Source organism: Physeter macrocephalus, chromosome 10, assembly GCF_002837175.3.
Source record: "Physeter macrocephalus isolate SW-GA chromosome 10, ASM283717v5, whole genome shotgun sequence".
In the NCBI taxonomy this organism is placed as follows: Eukaryota; Metazoa; Chordata; class Mammalia; order Artiodactyla; family Physeteridae; genus Physeter; species Physeter macrocephalus.
Window position 1 is genome coordinate 7,603,016 of NC_041223.1, and position 10,935 is coordinate 7,613,950.

General features: G+C 46.2%; 1 long non-coding RNA gene across 1 annotated transcript; it reads right to left on the minus strand.

The window, feature by feature from the left end:
• Positions 1–1,823: 1,823 nt before the first annotated feature.
• LOC114487027 (uncharacterized) lies at positions 1,824–9,533 on the minus strand. The gene is made up of 3 exons (XR_008618321.1): positions 9,492–9,533; positions 7,708–7,819; positions 1,824–6,456 (listed from the first exon to the last, which is right to left on the minus strand). It is a non-coding gene; the product is annotated as an uncharacterized lncRNA (long non-coding RNA).
• Positions 9,534–10,935: the final 1,402 nt, after the last annotated feature.

Below are 10,935 nucleotides of genomic sequence, written 5' to 3' on the forward strand. Positions count from 1 at the left end.
GTCACAAAGCACCGAGCTGATCCAATAGAGATTAGCTTTAATGCTGAATTTAGTAACTCTTTCAAAGAAAAGACCTCAAAAATGCCAGTGTGACTCTGTCTCTGCAGGGTGAGTGGGTCTCAGCTGTCCTCATCCATCGCTGGCTGGGGGTGGGGGGTGGAGGGGGTGGTCAGCAGCTGGTCAGGTGCTGGAAGCTCGGCCACTGCCCTCACAGCACAGGGAAGGGGCTAGAACCCACGGGACCCCGGCAGTGAGGTTGCTCATGACCCGTCCTTCCTCTAGTCACTAGTCCACAGTCTGTGCCATTCCACCAGCAGCGTTTACCACATGTCCCAGCTCCACCTGAGGGCTCCCTGAGCCAACTGCTTGAGCTAAATCCTTAGGAGCCCATGAGACATGGGGGTTACTCAGCTGGCCAACATTTAGTCACCCTCTGCCTTGATGGGAAGAGAAAACATGAAGGAGATCTCCTCCCCTCTTCCCATGGGTGCAATATTGCTCACCCCACCCCCTTGATGGGAAAGCTGGACACTGGATTACTTTGCAAATAACTGAAAATAGGAGGCTCTTGCTTGTGCGCCTAGATTCCCAGCAGAGCTCCAGGAGGGTGAGAAGGATTTTCAGGGAATGAGGCCTCTGTGATGTGCAAAGACAGTGGAACAAAGCTACTCCTTCTCTCTGTGCCCACCGGCTAAGCCCCATCTGTGTACAGCACACCTGACCCCTAGGGAGCTGCTCTCTAGCAGGGGGAGTGGGAAACCCCAAAGCCACTTCCCAGGCTAAGATCAATTGCTGAGACACGCGGTAAGTTTCCGGCACCCAGTGCTGCAGGGATTTGACAAACACGAGGTGCCAGGCACTAGGCACCTGGCTGTTCCCAGGGCAAGAGATAAGTGTGGCTGCAGCAGCCAGGGAGCGGTGCCCACACCAGGCATTTGAAAGGTGGCTTTTGCCCGGGAGAAGGGCGAGGGTGGTACCGGAGGGAAAGCACGAGGCTGGAAGGAGCCTGCTGCGCCTGCGGGGTGGTGAGGAGCCGGGCCGGCGGAGTGAACGACGGGAGGAGGTGGGGTCCCTGCATCCCCAGCGGAGGGTATGCACTCTGACTGCCCATATGGGCCACACTCCCTGTCACCGGTTTCCTTTGTGGGACACGCCCTGCCTTTCCTTTGCCCTGCTGGGATTGACCTGATCTCCGAGACCAGGGTCATAGGTCACCCCTCTGGGAAGCCCTTGCCTCCCTCCCTGCCCACCCCCGCGTCTGAGCTGCCCCTGCCTGTCCCCAGGGCTCTCGGCATACGCGATGACAAGGACTGGCTTGCTGGTCCACCTCCCTACTAGGTCGTGAGCGCTGTCGGGCGGCACCCTGGGGCCAGCAGAGACTCAGCATTCAAGTCCGCTGAACATGGAGCCCGATGAGGAGGCAGGAGGGGAGGAATTATGAAAGCTGAGGGGACGGGGTTCGCTCCACCCCTTATGGGGACCCACAAGGATTGAAAGGGAGTTTCTTGGCTAGTATGGTTACTCGAGAAGCATACGCCTGCATTCCCTGGGTTCAGCTGAAACCCGCCAGGGCTCCAGGGCTACCAAGGATGTCAGGTGCCTCTCAGCACCTCGGTTTCCTCATGTCAAGAAACAGTTTCTCAGAGATTGTCACAGGATTGCTGGACATTGTTAAAATCTTAACCTTTGACCCAGCAATCCCACCCCTGGGACTCTGTCCCATAGAAATAAGCATAAAACCCAGTCCACAGGCATATACAAGGATGCTTATCGCAGCTTCGCTTGTGGCGGTAAAACACCGAAACAAAGGGACGCCAGAGAGGGGCACGTGGGCTGTTATGACACACCCGTGCCGTGCAAGGGGGAACGCCCACCTCCATGAAGTGACATGGAGTGATTTGCCCGGGATCCTGCCCGGTGAGGGTAGCAGACGTGGCCCTCCCTTCCCTCGCCCTTCTCTTCCTTTCCAGAAGAACTCATCCGCGTTGTGTGCACAGGGCGTGCAGCCACACCCGGGCTGCTGGGGCCAGTCGGGGTGAGAGGGCAGCTTGCAGGACAAGTCAGATTCTGAGCAGGGCGTGGAGGGGGAGCCTAGAGGGAGGCTGGCCCAGGGGGAGTGTCAGGGCCTGGGTGAGTGAGGAGAGCATCTGCTCAGAGGGGCTGCCCGGCGAGGGGTATCAGAGGCCCAGCAGAGAGGAGGGTCCTATGGGGGCCTGGGCTGGGGCTCAGAGCCCTGGCAGGGTGAGGCGAGAAGTCCAGGAGGGCTGAGGGGGATTCTGCCTGGGGGAACAGCCCAGACGCCTCACTGTCAGAGGTGGGAGGTACAGCTAAGGACAACTCGGAACTTGGATAAACTCTTTGGTGTTAGATGGGAGGGGGAGGTACCAGTGTGAATTCATGGTTGTCGATATACATAATAAGTATAGATTCAGGTGTGCGTATGTATAGACGCATGGGTACACATATATCCATATGTGTGTGAATACATATACCTAGGTGTAGCTATACATGTGTGTGCGTGTGTGGGTGTGGGTATGAGTGTGTGTATATGTCTGTAGAGTCTGTAACTCTGTTGACTGGGGCCAGCCACCCCCTGCCCTTGCCGTCCCCCAGAGCGATGAGTGCATCGGATGCCCGAATCTTGGCTTTTAAATATCATTCTCTGCAAAAGGAAGAGAAGCTCCTTAGAGAAATGGCCAATTCCAGTGCTGGGGCAGGGAAAGCACAGGTGAGCCTGTAACATCTGGTATCAGAAAGCAAGAAAGTGTTCAAATAATGAGGGGGACATGTCCAAAGGACACAGACATGGACCTCAAAGTAAATCATGAGAGTTAACAAATTATAACCCATTACATACAACAGGAATCTATGAGTCCGTCTGATATAAATAAATGAGTGAATTGAAAGTTTGATGAAGAACAAGATATTTACATAATGTCAACTATTTATTAACTACAAAGAGAAAAAGAGTGACCGTGCTAAAACAGACACTGGCAGCGCCACTTAACCAGCCATCAAACTGTGTGTCATCAGCAATGATGAGTAGAACCTGGGCACCACCGACAGGCCCCACGGGAAGAGCCCGTCATTTCTGTACTATTCCTGCCAAAGAAGACAAGGAAGCACACTCTAAAGTGTTCAGAGCCGACGGCGCATCATGTTGGCAACTTTGTCTCAAATGGATCAAAGGTTCAAAATATATATATAACGAACAGGTATTTTGTATCGTACTTGCAACTTTTCCGTAAGTTTTCACGAGTAATGCAAAGCAAGATGTTGAAAACCCGTGAAATATGATCCTAATTGTGTAGAGCAATGACAGCCCCTCACCTCTGTACATGTGTGTGTCTCTCTTTGACTACGCGAGTACAGAGAGAAATAAGAACTCCCACGAGGTACGTTGTACACGGTGACCTTGGGTGGAGCCAGAAGCAGAGAGAGGGAGCCAAGCATAAGGAGAGTAAGGAAAAGACTAACTTAAAATTTTAAAAAAACTTGCAATCATACACGTAATGTAAAATAATGTGTGTATTAATCTGCTGGGGCGGCCAAAGCAAAATTCCACAGACTGGGTGGCTTAAACCACAGACTTATTTTCTCACAATTCTGGGGGTCAGAAGTCCAAGGTCAAGGTGTGGGCAGGGTTGGTTTCACTCTGAGGCCTCTCCTGGACTTGCAGACAGCCGCCTTCTCGCTGGGTCCTCCCTCACATGGTCTTCCCTAGATGAGCACACATGTGCATCCCCGGAGTCTCTTTAAGTGTCCAAATTTCCTCTTCTGAGAACACCAGTCACACTGGATTAGGGACCATGCTAACAGCCTCATTTTAACTTAACTGCTTTTTTAAAGGCTGCATCTCCAAGTACAGTCACATCCTGAGCTACTAAGGGTCAGCAATTTGGGAGGGACTTGATCCAGCCCATGTCAGTGTGAACATATACGTGTGCACACATATGTATACGTATGTGTATGTGTGTTTATGTTTGTGGACGTATATGTAAAAGCCTAGACCGATCATCCTGTGCGTTCCCAGTCGTAGCAAACATCCATTGTGACTTGTTCTGGACTTCTTGTTGAAGGATATTTGGTGACTCTTGCTCTTTAAAAAATATTTTTATAGGGTTGTGTGTTTCCTGAGTTTTCTTAATTCCAGTCAAAAGCAACAGCAATTCTGTTGCTTCATTTTAGGTTAACCCAGTCTTGGGAAATGACATGGGTTCGAGTAATCCTCTCTGATAACAGGATGTTTACGAAATGCTACACAGAGTCCTCTTCCCTTTGGGGTCAAATGATCAGAGATCAAACTGTCTTTTCACGACAGCTCCACTTCTCGTGAAGTATATACGTTTGTCCCTATCATTTCTTTGTCTCATATATTGTTCTGTGGCTTCATCAAGACATTTCATCTCCCCACCCCCAGTAAGGAAGTTCCCCACTTCCTCTTCTTTCCCTTACACTTTTTGGTTTCAGCTCATTCAGTCTATGCATTTGGAATTGGCTTCTCTCCTAATGAAGTCCCACATACCCATATTGAATGAACAGTCCAACACCACCTCAAGAAAGAAAAGACACACCATCTCCAAAGCCAGATTTCGAAAAAGAACAACCTGCGTTTCCTTTGGAACATCCGTTGCGCATTCGGTGCTGTGGCTTCTCAATTCCCATGTCGTCAGGCCTACAGAGATGTGGGAAGTGTTTTGCTTGCTCTAGAAATGCCTCAAATAAACCTTCAGGTCTCTTCTTTTTCTTTTTTCCCATCAGTCTAGATGGGCTGTCAAACCACGAAGTGGACAGAAATAAGCACCCCTTCATGGTCTGCTAGATGGAGCGAGCTGTACCAGTCACACGTGGTGTCATTCCTCAAATCAAACACTGGGGTTGCAAAGACATAGAACAGCAGGAACCGCTGGATTCTGGGAGCTCAGCCCCCGTGGAGGGCACAGAGCGCGCTGGCCTTGGGCTAGGGCCACTCCGCCGTTCACTCGCTACTGACCTCACCTGTCTGCCTTCTCACCTGTGTCATGGACAAGGGCACTCTGCTGTATTCACTGGACAGCCCGTTAGGTTCTAGGTCACATATGACTGGGCTCCGTAATGGCCGAGCCCCGTGTACATGGAAGGTAAGAGGCAGCGTGCGTGTAGCACAGATGAGAGGTTGGCTGGGAGGTGGGAGATCTGGGTGACATGTCTCCCTCGACAGCTTCCTCTGAACCTCAGATTACTCACTGGGAACACGGGGGGCGGTTCACAAGCCAACCTCACAGCTGTCTGTTCCACAGTCGGACCATCCAGGGGCATTCAGACAGCATTTTCCCAGAACACTTTATTATCCTGTTTCAGGGAGTAGTAAGGCCATCTGCCTAGGGATGCTGGGGTGGGGTCAGGGGAGCAGAGCCCACCGTGCCTGGGAGGTTCGGAGCCCAGCTTTTGGAGCCCACGGATGCTCTCTGGGGCTCATTCAAGCCCCAGCCCCTCCCTCCTTGGGAGTCTTCCTGCTCACGGGGTCCGCACCTGAATGGCCGGCGCTGGGCTGCCGGCTCCTCCCTGCTTCGCATCAGGTAGGTGAGTACTCTGCAGACGCCACCAGGTGGAGTCAACGACTCAGTCTCCCTCAGGGAGCGGATCTTCGGGACCTCTGCCCCGAGGCTGAGTGCAATCTCCCTGCCAAGTGTGATTGTCTCGTTCAAGCACACTCCAGAAAGTGGGGGGCGAGGAATCCTGTCCCACTGGCCCATCAGCCCAGATCAAGTTTGCAAAGCTATGGTAGCCAGCAGTGCATTGCCTTCACCGGCTCACAGTGGACAGCGCATGTGCTATGAATTTCTTCAATGTTCTTCTCATGCGAGGGATTCGCTCTCTCAATCATTCAAACTTTTACTGAAACCTACCAGCTCAGTGCTGGGGACTGAGCTCCCACAGACAAATAAGACACCGTCCTTGCCCTTAGAGAGTCCATGTTCTAGTGAGAGGTGAGCACACAGAAGGCATGGGTATCCAATAAATACCTGATTGATGTGCAGATATAAGAGCACAGCCCACACTTTGCATGCCCCTCCCTGTTAATGTGGAATACTGACCTATTCATTAAAAAAACTTTTAGAGGCTACAGAATGTAGCTACGGAATAATCCAGTCCAACGGACTTAAATGGGGAGCCAATCCTTGACCTTGATCCCTTGAAGCCAGGTTTCTGATTCTCCATGAGACAAGTCGCTAAAGTTTTAAAACTTGTAGGTAGAAGGACTGGATACTGGTTGTGACTGAAGATCACATTTTGGGTTCTTTCTTCTCATTGGAAAATACTTTCTTTCCCCTCTGCTCAGCAGGTGAAGCCAGTGATGGCACAGATGACCGTATACCTATATATCTTTCCGCAGCGTCTGTGTGCCTGACGCCTGCGTAATAAATCCATCCCCGGGACACCAACTTCACCCTGGAGGGCTGAGGGCTTGCTTTGCTGCCCAGAAAGGAAACACAAAGGCACCTGGTGAGAGTCTATGTCTCAGAGTTCCTACTGGCTCTGTCCCCTTTCAGCTACCCCAGAAACCACCTCTTCCAGCAAGTCTTCCTGGGTCTCCTTCCATAACCCGTCAGAGCCTCTTGGACTGCATGCACATGGTTTGTATGTGCCATGAGTGTTCAAAATCATATGGGTGGTAAGAGCAGAGACTCCAGCCTTGGTGTTCTGATATATCCCATTATTTTTTGCCTCTTTATAACTTCACGATATATATAAGGGCCCCTGTACTCATTACAATATACTCCCTTCAAACTATTCTACGTGCTTCGTATCCAGTGTGGTGCTTGACTCTTGTGGATGAAAATAGCAAACACTGTCTTGGACATGGGGGTCTCTCCCTACTTGCTACCCACACTTAGGTGATGCTCTCCCTGATGCTGAGACCAGGTCTCCTGCAGCGTTTGTAACTCAAAGTCTTGGGCACACAAGAAACTCCCTCTGTATTTGTTGACTAAATTCATGAACGTTTTCTATGAAGCTGGAGATTTGGTCCCCATCCCATGTGAAGTGAGCTTTGGAGGTGCTGCTGCAAAAATGGGTGGTCCTCAGCTGTCTAGGGAACTTGGCTGCACATGATCTTGGCGTCAAGCTCATTCCTCCCCCCGGGGAATTGCTCTCAGAGGGCTCTCCAGCCACAACAGAAGCAGAGATGGCAGGAGGCAGGGCAGGATTATTCCAGACTGGTGACAAATGATGAGAAAGGTCTGTGTTGTCTCTGATCTCAGGGTTGCGTCAGCCTCTGATGGGCTGGATCCCTCCAGGGCATGTGGATAATGGCCCATCTTCCAAGGCAAATAAGTGGTATGTGCTTGCAGAGCTCCTTAAAGCAGTTTTTGGTGGCTTTAAGCATGCAGGTTCCCACCAGGGTCTATCTCCATAGAGCTGCTCTGAGTTCCAGGCACCACTGCGTCTCCGCAGATACACATGACTCTAAAGCAGTGCGTTTCCACTTAGAGGTTCACAGTTTGTTTGCATTGGCCATTCACACTTGCTGAGATGCGGCCAGTGCACGCCTCTTCCCACAACTTGCTGGGTGCTTAGAAACCAGCTTAGAAAGAGCCTGGGGGAGTGGGTGGAACCTTCTTTTCTGCCTCTGCTATGATATAAAATGTGCCATTTTGAGACAAAAGGGGGCGATGCTGATACCACTTATGGGGAAAATGACAGGTAATGAAAGTGTAAAATTACCAGAATATTGAAATTGATGACTCCTCATTATAACATGGTCACTAATGTTTCTTTCCCCTCTCCAACAGCGTCTAACATTACAACAGTGACATAGCAGAGACTGTTTTATTCTCTGTAAATGAAAGAATTAGATTTGTTATACCAAAAGTTCTACTCATCTCTAAGGAATTCTAGAATTTTATAGCAAAATACATATATAGTGAGGATATTTTTGAAGTTTGGGGTTAGTATTCTTTCCTCACCAACTCAGCATTTCATAGCACTTCCTGGTATTCATTAAACAGAATCATAATCAAGAGAATATTAAGAGTTTCAAGTGAAACTCTTTCTATTGATTTTTTAAAAAACATACAAACCAACTGAAAACTACAGGAAACATTTAAAGGAGACCAATGGAAAGTGTAGAGACATCAATATCTTTTCTATCAACTAGCAAAACTCAGTTATAAAGACCGGGGTTCCCACCACAACGTCAGTAACAACAAAAACAAATAACTTGGGGAAAAACTTATTAAAAATGCACAGGGAATATATGTCTATCTCAGTAAATATGTAAATATTTACATATTTACTGAGTGACATAATTGAGTTGCATAAATTGAGAGAGAAAATATTTCTGGATGGTAAGATTGAAGAGATTAAAGTACTGTAAAAACAGCAGTTCTTCTCCCAAAGAACTGAGACGTTCTATTTGATCTCAAAGGAAATTTTAATGGTGCTTTTTTTTTTGAACTTGAAAAAGTTAACATAAAGTTTATCTGGAACATGGATTGAATAAATAAGAACAGTCAGTGAATAAGAATAGTGTAGGTCTTATCTACAGAAGACCCTTTCTATGATTTAGAGTAGGCTTATAGAAGTATAAACAGAAAAAATAAACAGAAGAGAGCTAAGAACCCATCAACAGCTCTTAGTACACATAAGAACTATATATTTTATAAAAGTGGCATAACAAATCAATGGTGATGGATATTTTTTAAAGTAATGGTGCTGGCAAAATTTCTTGACATTTTGGAAAAAATAATGTTGGCTTCTTATCTCACATCCCTAATAAATTCTATATGAATTAAATAATAATACAGGGAAGATAACCCCATAAAAATCACATATGTTAAAACTTTATACCCTCTCAGTAATGAGCGTCAAGGCATAAAAGCAATGGAAGAAGTAAAAGAAAAAAATCTATTTGAGTTTTGAACACCTTTGTAGGTTAAAACTCCTTAAAATAAAAAGGCCAAAAATAAACTGGGAAAAAATTGTTGGCACAAATTTCCACCTTCCTAAAATGCACTGGCTTTGCCTTGGCTCTCCATTCCAAGAGAGAACAGGCTATTTCTGTGTTGGTGTGTGCTGTACTGTTCTTATTTCTGCTTTCAAGACCTCTGTGTCCATCCATCAGAGACATGGGAACACCTTGTTTGGAAATTCCACCATTTACTTTCCAAACATCTATGTAAAATAGCTAAATACTTCCATGCTTAAGAAACTCATCATGGTAAGTGTATTCTTATAAGTGTATTACTTTAGATTTTAAAACTAGAAATGTGATATGGTCCCTTTAAGAAAAGTTGGTTCATAAAATTCTCAGGAGGCAAAAACTGGATTTTGAAGGAGTGAACTTCACCAAACTTCAAGTGGATACTTGATGGAAGCAAAGGACTTCACTGGGAAGGGGATATGACTCCCTTGATAGGACAAGAGGTCCCTGAATGCACATCAGTGACAGGAAGATAAGTGAGGGCAGGATTCTCTAACTTCGTCAGTACCTGGCAGATATGACTTACCTAGCAAACAAAATCCATGGATTATTCATCTGTTCATCTCCAATATAAAACCAGGATTAATTTTACTTACAGCAAATATTTATTGCATGTATGCAATATAAAATCATAGCCACATGCATACATGCTTGTTAAAAGGAAATAAAATCTAGTTAATTTGTAACTTCTGCTTCTGATCAAGGTGGAGGAAGAGATTTACCCTCCTGCCTGAAACAATCATTAAAAACCAAAATAAAACACATCAAACCGCCATTTTCAAGGTACTGGACATCAGGTAGTGAAGAACAGTAATCCTAAGAGATGGGAAATAGGCAATGTGAGCCCTCTGATAACCCACCAAACTGCCATGAGAGAGTTTTCAGGCCATGGTGCAGGGACAGGGAATCCAGGTGGTGCCCAGTGGACTTCCTTAGTCAACAGAGCTCTATTAAATCAACAGAGCTGAGAGTATGGGAGAACAGGGTGCCTAGAGTTTGCAGAATAAAATACTAGAAGGAAAGTTGCATGGAGAGAGAATTCCTGAGGTCTGTGGAAGGTCATCTCAAGAATGCAGCAGAGCACTGCTAGGCACATGCACATGAGGAGACTGTGAGGCTGGGTAAAGACCTGTCTGAAAGGATGAGTGGGAAGGGTACCTGCTACTCACACAGGGCCAGAAAGAGTGCCTGTCCCCACAACAAGACAGGAAAGCATCATAATTAATGGGTCATTTTGTAGGGCACTCAAAGTCATATTTTGTCAATAATGTGGACTAATTAGCCTGAGACTAAATGCTGCTCTGTTTCAACTAAATTCTTAAAAGCAAGACCCAAAAGGATGAAACTTTTTCCAAGTAATTTAACTGCATCCCAAAACAAAGCTCAAGAATACTTAGATATGGAAAAATATTCAGCACCAAACAAAGTAAAATTCACCAAGCATGCAAAGAAACAGGAAAGTATCTATGAGGAGAAAAATCAACCAATCACAACCAACCCAGAACTGATTAAATGTTAGAATTAGCAAACAAGGACATAAAACAGTTATTATAACTGTACAATTGTATTTTAGATGTTCAAAAAATATTATAACTGTATAACTGTATTCTAGATGTCCAAATCAAACATTTAGAGACAAAACTACAAATTATTAGATAGAAATATACTGGATGTGATTAACAACAGATTAGACATTGCAGAATAAAAGATAGTGACTTTGAAAACAGAGCAATAAAAGTTATCCAAAATAAAATACAAAAAAAAAACCCAAACCTTAAAAAGATGACAAAATCATCAGCAAAATATAGGACAACTTCAAATGACCAAATATATGTATATTTAGAGTCTTGGGAAAAAAGTATAAAGGGGGACACCAGAAAAACTATTTTAAAGACATAATGAATGATATTTTCCCAAATTTGGTGAAGAGTATAAACCCATAGATCCAAAATGCTTGATCGAAAATGCCT